Source organism: Dendrobates tinctorius, unplaced genomic scaffold (assembly GCF_039654945.1).
Source record: "Dendrobates tinctorius isolate UK_male_01 unplaced genomic scaffold, ASM3965494v1 ptg000039l, whole genome shotgun sequence".
In the NCBI taxonomy this organism is placed as follows: domain Eukaryota; kingdom Metazoa; phylum Chordata; class Amphibia; order Anura; family Dendrobatidae; genus Dendrobates; species Dendrobates tinctorius.
Genome location: NW_027361707.1, coordinates 33,603,029 through 33,614,356, shown reverse-complemented (window position 1 = coordinate 33,614,356; position 11,328 = coordinate 33,603,029). Strand labels below are relative to the sequence as shown.

The following is an 11,328-nucleotide window of genomic DNA, read 5'->3' as shown; positions in this document are numbered from 1 at the left end:
CCAGGCCGCAGGTATAGCTTCCCTTAAGGGTTAAGCTATGGCGGGAAACTGTTTTCCCGCCACTATTTTACTGATATTTTCTATATATTTGAGTCCAGACATTGGTTGCTGGTGGACCTGTCCAGTCAGCTGCACATCGCTGGGTGATGTGTAGTTTTCTCCCCAGTGACATGCGTGGAGAGGACAGGCTAATGTGGCACCCCTGAGGGTTCAGTCGCCACAGAGATACTGCACCTCCTCCTGAGGTGTGGTACCCCACCATCCAGGTAAGGTGGAGACACCTGACCACACTCCAACACCTACATCCCACACAACATAGTAGTGTAGCAAAGCACCCTTTGGTGGCTCCCTGCTTGGAACACGAAGCGTGCTGGGAGGCGGATGGAGTTAGTTGGCACCAAAAGAGCGGGAAGAGTTTAGGATTTGGTCAGTATGACAGAGTCAGAGGAGGAGTGAAGATCCCCTGAGTGGGATGGATGAAGGAAGTGCTGCAGCCGACCTCAGTGACCTGGGTCCGCTGGCACAGGAAAGGAACTTTGCTAGAAAGCCTGACTCTCTCCATCAGAAAGAAGGATTAGCACGGAACGTAAGGAGGACTAAGGATTAGGGTTAGAGCAGAACCCTTCCCAAGTTCACAGCGCATGGCCGGGGTCCGGTCCCCGAGGTGGTATGGATACTAATGGTCCTGCAGCAGACACCAGAGGAATAGAAGGTGTCACCACTTTATTCCCACACAAGACTTGGGGGCACAACAGCATCGAGAGTGAGCCGGGACTGAGTAGCAAGGAGTCCCCGAAGCAGGCTACAGCTGTCTGCCGTACAAGTAGAGTTCATAGGAACATCTGACAGGAGGAACTCCAGTGTAACTCAGTACTGTGAGTACTTCACTATAAGCGCAAAAGGGAGACGTTCAGAAAAGGCACATATGTTGACGGAGTGTTGGAACGGAGTATTTCATCTTGCCTGGAAGCTGGCTGAGCCCCTGACCTGGAGGACACGGCACAGATGTGGGCACCTGTATGCTCAACAGACTGAGCGTAAAGCTTTGGTACTACATGCCCTGGTGTCCTCTGCTTATTTCTGCGCCAACCCACTCAGCACTGCTACATCTCTGTGCTTAACACTACACCATTCTCCTCTCCTCACTACCTCTCCATCTACACTGCCCTGGGACTACAGCCCTACCTGTGGAGGGCCACAACATCATTGCTGCACCACAACATCTGTCCCAGAGGATCTGTCTGCAGCGTCGGCTTAACATCTTCATTGCCGAACACCATAGGTGGCGTCACGAATCATCATCCACACGCTCAACATTCCCCTTTTACACCCAGGGCCTCGGACCGGGTCACAGCTACCATGACATCTCCCATTGAAATCCACCGGGCCCGGCTCAGAGTACCCCGCTGCCCTGGGTGCGAGGGCGATCCACTAACATAAACAAAGTATGGACTGGAGGGATAAGAAGAGGCAGCGATGAGGGAAGTTGTCATTCCTCATCGTTGCCATACCTAAAGTGCTGCCCCACCCTCACTTCCTCGCTTTTATTTTGTCACGGGCCTGTGGATAAATTCAGGAAACTGAATGGACAGCATGATGGCAAACGGGCTTGAGCTTTAAATAAACTGCGGTATGGTTTAGACGTTATTGAGTTATGTATTAAAATTTAATAATGGCTGTGGCCAAAATTCCATTTAAAAGTCAATGTGTCTTGTGTATTTTCATTATGTTATTTATTGCCTTAACCCATCAGTGACCACCAATACGTCTCTTTACTGACATGTGATATAAGAGAATAGCATCCCCCTACAGGTGATAATCCTGAAGCTATCAGCTGTACACTATAGCTGACAACTTGCTGCATCAGTCACAATCAGTGTTGACACTGACTCTAGTCGTTTAACCCCTTAAATGCTGCTGTCAATAGTGACTACAGCATCTAGGTGGTTAACAGGGTGTGGGGGGCTCCCTCTTTAACCCCATTGGCACCCTGAGAACTTGATCATGTGGTCCTGATGTTTGCCATGGCAGTTGATGGCCAAATAATGGCCTTAAAGTCTGCCGACTTTAGCAGCCTGTTCAGACGTTATCAAAATTTAGGCGGCAAAAATACACTTTTCATTCCTGTCATGCCACTTTGCATTAAATCCTGAAAAGCATCCAAAGGGTTAATGAACTACCTGAAAGCAATTTTGAATACATTGAGGGGGCGCTGTTTTTAAAATGGTATCACATTTTGGGGTTTCCAATATATAGGATCCATAATGTCACTTTGAAATTGGACAGATACCTAAAAAAAAGTTTCGTAAAATTGCTTGAAAAAAAAATCAAAAGTTACTGCTAAATTTTTAAACCTCCTAAAAGGCTAACAAAATAAAATAGCATTTTACATGTGGTGCTGATGTGAAGCAGACATGTGGGAAATGTTATTTAATAATGTTTTTGTGTGGTATGACTAGATTAAAGGGATAGTCGTTCAAATTTCAAAAATTGCAACTTTTAAAAAAATGTTGGCAAATTTCTAATATTTTTATAAATAAAGGCAAAACATATGAACTTAAATTTACCATTGTCATAAAGTATAATGTGTCGTGAAAAAACAGTCTAAAAATCGATGGGATATAGTCAAGCATTCCAGAGTCATCATTACTACATAAAGTGACGCGTCAGATTTTTTAAAAAGTTGGCCAGGTCACTAAGGGGTTAAGGGTCAGTAGCGTGTAAGGATCACGGGCTGTGTTTTGTCATTGGTTCACCCTATATTATGATTAAAAATGCATCAAAAACCTCACTGAAAAAAGTGCATCAAAACGGTATAAAAAGAAACCCACATGTTCTTACAAAATCTAAACCCACTCACACGTTCTTACAAAATTGCACCAAAAATCACATCTTTTTAGAAGCGGAATTTAGTGTGGAGATTTCAGCCTGAAAAAGTCATAAAAAACTAGGCACGCATATACCATTAGGGTTCATTCACATTATTTTCGGTTCGAGTCCTGTCGTGGAAAAAAAAAAAACACAAACACATGTTCTTCAGTTTGACTGTTGAGATGACCGTTTTTTTCACGCAGACTGAATGCGTGAAAAATAAAGTCGTAGCGTGTGCTGGTTTCTTTCGTATTTTGGATGAGACTCGCCTAATCAAGTCTATGGGTGCGCAAAAAAAAAGAAAAATAAATTTCCAAACGGATCATTCATACAGCATCCGATTTTCGTAGATACGTTGCCGTTATTAACGCAAGAAACTGAATTTGCTCTTGTATATTTTATCGGCTGCCGATGTATAAAAATGGATGACGATAAGGATGAAAAATAATCCGATTTTTTTTCTGGTTGAAAATCAGACGCTTTTTTTTTTTTAATACACCCGTGTCAACTTAGCCTTTGAGAAATAAAAGATCCCGCTCACGAGAACTTCGAGAACTTACAATCTACCCTCTTCTCCGGTAAAGTATACCGTATATATTTCCCACCGGGAGATCCGACAGAAGAGATACAGGTGGTGTCATGGTGTCACCTTGTCCCTGAAATTCCGCCTCTTAAAATTCCCATGCATGAGAGAAAAATATTCAGGATTGAGAGTCCTCAGTGGTTGAAACCTTTTAATGGCTAACTGAAAAGATGGTAACACATTGCAAGCTTTCAAGACTACTCAGGTCTCTTCATCAGGCATTGACTAATACAACATCTGAAGAATCACATATTTATGCATAACATGCATGAGAGAGCGAGAGGAAAATATCCACCTTGCAGCGGCGGAGAGCTTTGGATGTGGAGCCCCTGAGAACTAGGTCATGAATAATTCATAGTTGGGTGGTCTCGGCAAACCATTGAAGATTGTCATTGGGTTGAAACAGAATGACTCTTCCTTCTACAGAGTGCTCAATGAGGATGCAGCAGATAGACTCACTGCAGGAGAGGAAACCTAGCAGCTAGGCACTGCCATAGATCCAGCAAGTCATTACTGACCCCAGGGGGCATCTCATCCATGGCACAGGGGGGCTATGTCTCTCTCCCAGGTAAGTCTGATACCTGCCTGATCTTACATCCTATGTGCTGCCATGTTATCCTGGGGTCACCGCATCCTCCAGTAAGTCACCACGCTGGGATGATGTCCTTGCTGGAGGACAGGTGAATTATTCTGCATGGCTGGTGCTGTGATGGACACGGCGGGACCAAGTATCACATTGTCACCGGTCCAAGACAAGCAACGCTTTAATTAAATAGTAACATGCATCCATTGTATTTCCTAAAGGAAATGAGTGCGATTAACCAGTTTATTACCAGGGGAGGATGGAAAAGTATGCTTTGAACTACTCCCCCCCCAGCAGAACTGCCTCATCCACCTGTTGTCCTTACGACAAGCATTTGCGTCCCCTTCCGTTAACATCATTTCATGCCAGCTTAAACGCAGCGAGTGGGATTGAATCCTAGAGACGGAGAGGGATAATAATGATTCTGCTGTTCCCGCTGGGGTCTCACAGCACAAGGGGTGGTCCGCCATCCGCTGGGAGTTGTAATTGAGAGTCTCCCCTATTCACCTGGATGGGGACCTCCTAGTGAACACCTGGGGCAGTGCCCTCTCCGCCTTCTCACGGTTAACTCTTGCGCTTCCATGAGCTGCACGCACAGCAGTAATCGATTAAATTAGAAATTGCAAATGAAAAAATTGTCACTATATCTTCATGTGGTAACATTATTAAGGGGGGCTATGTATGTAGCATGGTGGGTTTAGAAAAAAAAATTCACTTTTTTTTTTTCTAAAAAAAATCATATTTTAGACGACTGCTGATCGCTCCAAAGGTAATTCCTAGGCCATTCTAAACGAAGTTGAAAAAAGTAGGAGTGTGTTCACACAGTTCTCTTTTTTTTTTTTACAGAGTCTTTTTGTGCAGGGAAAAAAAAGCTACGTAAATTAGGCGGTTTTTTTGATGCGTAGCTTATGCATTCAATTAAACGGGTAGAAAAATGCAGCAAAAACCAGAGCTAAAAAAAACCCTGCAAAATTAGCCTTGTGCATAAGATTTTCCAAATCTTGTGTATTTTTGTGCTACTGTAAAATGTCGCATTTTTTTTTTTGCACCGAAAACTGCTACATGTGAACACGCCATAAGCTATGTTCACACGCTGCGTTTTTCAATGCAAATTTTAAGCTGCGTTTTACAGTACCAGCAAAGTCTTTGAGATTTCCGAAATCTCATGCACACACATTGGTTTTATTTTCCTGACTGATCTGGATAACTGCTGCGTTTTTGAAAACTTCAGCATGTCGCTTTTTTCAGTGTTTTTTTTTTCTGGCCAATTTGCAGCGTTTTTCACCCATAGGAAACGATGGGTAAGTGCAAAAACGCAGCAAAAAAACGCAGGTGTCAGGTTTTGCTGCGTTCTTTGGTGCAAAAACATTAAGGAACTTGCATCATAATTTTTTGGGTTGCACTAAACTTTATCAGCATGCAGACAGCAAAAACGCAGCAAATATGCAGCGAAACCTACTTTTTTTTTAAAGCAGCTTCTTTGAGCAGGTTTTGCCTGCAGAAAAAAACACAGCAAAAAATGGAACATGTGAATAGAGCCTTAGGCTATGTGCACACGTTGCAGATTTGCTGCGGATCCGCAGCGGATTTTCCACGCAGAATCGCTGCAGTTCCGCAAGTGATTTACAGTACAATGTAAAAGAATGGATAAAAAAATTTGCTGTGCACATGCTGCGGAAAAATCCGCACGGAATCCGCAGCGGTTTATTTTAACCCCTTACCTACAATTGACGTAATATTCTGTCCATGTGACCATGGACCTAATTACCATGGACAGAATATTACGTCATCGCGATCAGCGGCACCCACGTGGTGAGCGCCGCTGATCGCAGCCGATTGTCAGCTAATTCTCATAGCTGACACCCGGCACAATGTGTCAGGGGCAGTCACGGACCGCCCCGACACGTTAACCCCTTGCACACCGCGATCAAACACGATCGCGGTGTACCGAGGGTTAAAGGGAAGCATCGGCAGGGAGGGGGCTCCCTCCGTGCTTCCCTGAGTCCCCCACAGCAGCGCAATGCGCAGCGCTGCTGCGGGGGACTCCTTTCCTGCAGGTCCCCGGATCCAATATGGCGACGGGGGCCTGCAGGAAGCTGGCTTCCTCAGTGCCTGCAAAGCGCAGGCATGAGGAAGCCTTCTGCAATGCCTGTGACAGATCGCTGATCTGTCACAGTGATCTGTGATGTGACAGATCAGCGATCTGTCACAGGACAGTTATGTCCCCCCTGGGACATTGTAATAAAGTAAAAAAAAAATAAAAAAAAAGTGTAAAAATAATTTAAAAAAAAAAAATCGCTAAATAAATTAAAAAAAAAAAAAAAAATATTCCCTAATAAATTCATTTTTTGGAAATAAAAAAAAAAAACAATAAAAGTACACATATTTGGTATCGCCGCGTCCGTAACGACCCGCCCTATAAAACTGTCCCAATAGTTAACCCCATAAGCGAACCCCTTAAAAAATAAAAATAAAAAACGAAGCAAGAAATAATACCGCCGAACAAAAAGTGCAATAACCCGCGATCAAAAAGACGCATATAAATATCCATGGTACCGCTGAAAACGTCATCTTGTCCCGCAAAAAACGAGCTGCAATACAGCATCATCAGCGAAAAAATAAAAAAGTTATAGCTCACAGAATAAAGTGATGCAAAAATAATTATTTTTTATATAAAATTGTTTTCATTGCATAAAACCGCCAAAACATAAAAAAACGACCTAAATGAGGTATCGCTGCAACCGTACTGACCCGAAGAATAAAACCGCCTTATAAATTTTACCGCAACCGGAACGGCGTAAACGCACCACCCAAAAGAAATTCATGAAACGCTGGTTTTTGTAAATTCTGCGTCCCAAAAAATGTAATAAAAAGCGATCAAAAAATGACACATGCCCGAAGATGATACCAATAAAAGCGTCAACTCGTCCCGCAAAAAATAAGACCTCACATGACTCGGTGGGTCAAAATATGGAAAAATTATAGCTCTCAATATGTGGTGATGCAAAAACTATTTTTACAATAAAAAGCGTCTTTTAGCGTGTGACAGCCGCCAAACATAAAAACCGCCATAAATAGTAAATCAAACCCCCCGTTATCACCCCCTTAGTTAGGGAAAAATAATAAAATTAAAAAAATGTATTTATTTCCATTTTCCCATTAGGGTTAGGGCTAGGGCCAGGGTTAGGGTTAGAGCTAGGGCTAGGGCTAGGGTTAGGGTTAGGGCTAGGGATAGGGTTAGGGTTAGGGTTAGAATTGGGGGGTTTCCACTATTTGCGCACATCAGGTGCTCTCCAAACGCAACATGGCGTCTGATCTCAATTCCAGCCAATTCTGCGTTGAAAAAGTCAAATGGTGCTCCTTCCCTTCCAAGCTCTGCCATGCACCCAAACAGTGTTTTACCCCCTCATATGGGGTATCAGCCTACTCAGGACAATTTGCAAAACAACTTTTGGGGTCCTATTTCTCCTGTTGCCCTTAGGAAAATAAAAATTTGGGGGCAAAAATATCATTTTTGTGGAAAAAATTGTTTTTTTTTATTTTCATGCCTGGGCGTTATAAACTTCTGTGAAGCACTTGGGGGTTCAAAGTTCTTACCACACATCTAGATAAGTTCCTTGGGGGGTCTAGTTTCCAACATGGTGTCAATTGTGGGGGGTTTCCACTGTTTTGGTACATCAGGGGCTCTCCAAACGCGACATGGTGTCCGATCTCAATTCCAGCCAAAAAAGTCAAATGGCGCTGCTTGCCTTCCGAGCTCTGCCATGCGCCCAAATAGTCATTTACACCCACATATGGGGTATCAGCGTACTCAGGACAAATTGCACAATAACTTTTAGGGTCCTGTTACCCTTGGGAAAATAAAAATTGGGGGTGAAAAGATCATTTTGTGGAAAAAATATGATTTTTTAATTGTACTGCTGTACATTATAAACTTCTGTGAAGCCCTTGTGGGTTCAAAGTTCTCACCACATATCTAGATAAGTTCCTTAGGGGGTCTAGTTTCAAAAATGGGGTCATTTGTGGGGGTTTTCCACTGTTTAGGTACATCAGGGGCTCTCCAAACGCGACATGGTGTCCGATCAGAATTCCAGCCAATTTTGCATTGAAAAAGTCAAACGGCGCTCCTTCCCTTCTGAGCTCTGCCATGCGCCGAAACAGTGGTTGCCCCCCACATATCAGGTATCAGCGTACTCAGGACAAATTGCACAATAATTTTTGCAGTCCAATTTCTCCTGTTACACTTGGTAAAATAAAAAAATTGATCCTTAAGTTTTTTTTTTTGTGAAAAAAAGTTAAATGTTAATTTTTTTTAAATATTCAAAAAATTCCTGTGATGCACCTGAAGGGTTAATAAACTCCTTGAATGTGGTTTTAAGCACCTTAAGAGGTGCAGTTTTTAGAATGGTGTCACTTTTGGGTATTTTCTATCATATAGACCCCTCAAAGTGGCTTCAAATGTGATGTGGTCCGTAAAAATAAAATGGTGTTGCAAAAATGAGAGATCGCTGGTCAACTTTTAACCCTTATATCTTACTAACAAATAAAAATTTTGGTTCCAAAATTGTGCTGATGTAAAGTAAACATGTGGCAAATGTTACTTATTAACTTTGTGTGCCGTATCTCTGTGATTTAAGGGCATAAAAATTCAAAGTTGGAAAATTGCGGAATTTTCAAAATTTTCGCCAAATTTCCATTTTTCTCACAAATAAACGCAAGTTATATGAATGAAATTTTACCACTAACATGAAGTACAATATGTCACGAGAAAACAGTGTCAGAATCACCGGGATCCATGGAAGCGTTTCAGAGTTATTACCTCATAAAGGGACAGTGGTCAGAATTGTAAAAATTGGCCCGGGAATTAATGTGCAAACCATTCTTGGTAGTGAAGGGGTTAAGCAGCATGTCAATTCTTTATGCGGATCCGCATGCGTTCTTACACCCATTCCATTATAGAAATTCGCTGGGGTAAAAACGCAGGTGAATCCGCAGTAAATCTGCACAAAATCCGCAAAAAAAGGCGTGGATTTTGACCCGCAAATTCTGCCAAGAGATGCAGATTCCGTACAGGCAAATCTGCAACGTGTGCACAATACCTTAAAAGTGTTTCTAAAGTTATATTCAGCATCTTAGAGAAAAGGACTTTTTTTTTTTTTTCTTTTTTTTTCTCCCCTCAGGTGTTATCCTAGTTTCATCAGGTGTTTTGTTTTTTTCCTGAAGGAGGCAAACTGTGAAAGTGTTTTTTTTTTTTTTATCCATTTGATTCTGAGGAAACACATGAAACCCAGATGAATCTCTGAAGTGCAAAAGTACAAAGTCTGTGGTCTGTTTTATATAGGTCCTTTAATGGCCGAGAATGTGTAAAACGGATGAGAATAGACAAGCTCTGATTGTCACACACTGAAGTCACAGATGCATTTTTAAAGCTCATGTGAGTATGGAGCAAAGGAACTGGTCAGTATTTGGTCAGTATTTGACCTCAGGATCTATTACCCAAGACCAGAAGTGGTGACGTGTTTCTATCAGGGTATGTGTCCACATTACGGATTTGCTGCGCTTTGGACGCAGTGGATCCCTGCTCCACCCAAAGCGCCGCCCCTTGTTCTACGCGCGGTGATTCATTGAACACACGCGGAATCACCGCATTCTATACATAGAACAGTGCCATCTATCTTGTGGAGACTGAGCATCTCTGCATGATAAATAGACATGCTGAAGTCTAAAGACGCACCGCATGGGCGTATACGCAGGTGCATAGTGGAGACGGGATTTCATAAAATTCCCTCCACTGTGCTGTAACATCTGGAGGCTGTGGCTGTACGCAGCGTCCAATTCGCAGCAAATCCTGACCATGGAAACATACCCTTAGGGTGTGTGCACACGTTGCGGATTCTGCTGCGGATCCACAGCGGATTTGGCCCTGCGGATCCGCAGCAGTTTCTGCTGCAGTGTACAGTACCATTTAAGGCAATGCAAAATGAAAATGAAGTCTTTTGACCTGCAGATTTAGACAAATCCGCATTGAGAATTCCGCAGCAGAATCCGCAATGTGTGCACACACCCTTATACTTTTTGTTTAACTGTTCCTCTCCTAGTTTTGGTTTACAAATATTGAGGTGAGAAACTCTCCAAATACTCAATGTGTGTACACGGCCTTAAGGCCGGGGTCACACTGGCGAGGAATACGGATGAGTGAGAGGCGCTAAAAGCACGCATTAGACACGGACAAATGATTCTCTATGGGGTCCCTCGCACCAGCCGTATATTTCTCATCCGTATTCCAGGCTCCGCGCCAATCGCAGCATGCTGCGATTCTCAGCGTACTACGGCCGTAATACGCCAATGCAAGTCTATGGGTGCGCAAAAAATACGGATTACACACGGACCACACATGTGACCTGCAAGAAATACGCACCCGGTGTCTTTTAGCAAAGCCGGAAATTCAGTGCGCTATACAGTAAACTCACACTGACAGGTTTAATAAAGAAAGAATAGATATAGACACATAGAATACACACATATATATATATATATATATATATATGCATTCTATGAGTGTATATCTATTCTTTCATTTCTTTATTAAAACTGTCATAGGGCTCCATTATATGTCCATTTTGCAAGCCTGCGAGAAAATCTTGCCATACGGATGGCATACGGATTACATACGGATGCAGCCATGCGCAAAATACGCGACCACACCTTGATTACAGATGACATACGGAGCACTGTTTAGGGGTCTGTCATCCATATTACGCAAGTAAACTACGGACCGTATTTTGCGCAGGTTAGTGTGACCCCGGCCTAAGGCTCATTCACACATCAGTATTTGGTCAGTATTTTGCATCAGTGTTTGTATGCCAAAGCCAGGAATGGAACTTACCAAACAAAAAAAATATAATTGAAAGACTGATGTCTGTTCTTTGTTTTGGAGACACTCCTGGTTTTGGCATACAAATACTGATGAAATACTGATGTGTGAAAGAGGCCTTAGGTTGTTTGCGGGGTTTTTTTTTTTTTTTACATGCTTTTTTTATCCCTTTCTTGATGCCGCACTTTTTTTGTACATCGAGTTTTAAATAAAGTTGCTTTTTTTTTTATACTTCCTGGTGTTCGACTTTGACAAAACTTTAATGATTCAGTCATTTGTGAATCACATTTCCGCCGCATAAACGAAATGTGCTAAAGATGCATATTTTTTTTTTTTTTTTATAATTTGCTGTTTTTTCCACATCTAATGCAATTAATTCTTTGGAGAAAATCCGCACATAAAACTCTGGCACCAGAA

The 11,328-nt window shown here is 42.5% G+C and overlaps 1 protein-coding gene across 7 annotated transcripts in view; it reads left to right on the top strand.

The window, feature by feature from the left end:
• Positions 1–3,805: 3,805 nt before the first annotated feature.
• The window catches only part of PROM1 (prominin 1), a 317,825-nt gene continuing 310,302 nt past the window's right edge, over positions 3,806–11,328 (top strand). For 4 of the 7 annotated variants that reach the window (XM_073574616.1, XM_073574617.1, XM_073574618.1 and 1 more), the window contains exon 1: positions 3,809–4,022. The gene's annotated coding sequence lies outside the window, so the exon portion shown is untranslated. Of the gene's footprint in view, positions 4,023–11,328 lie in introns of all 7 variants that reach the window. The other 3 variants (XM_073574622.1, XM_073574620.1, XM_073574619.1) reach the window with 2 other exon arrangements.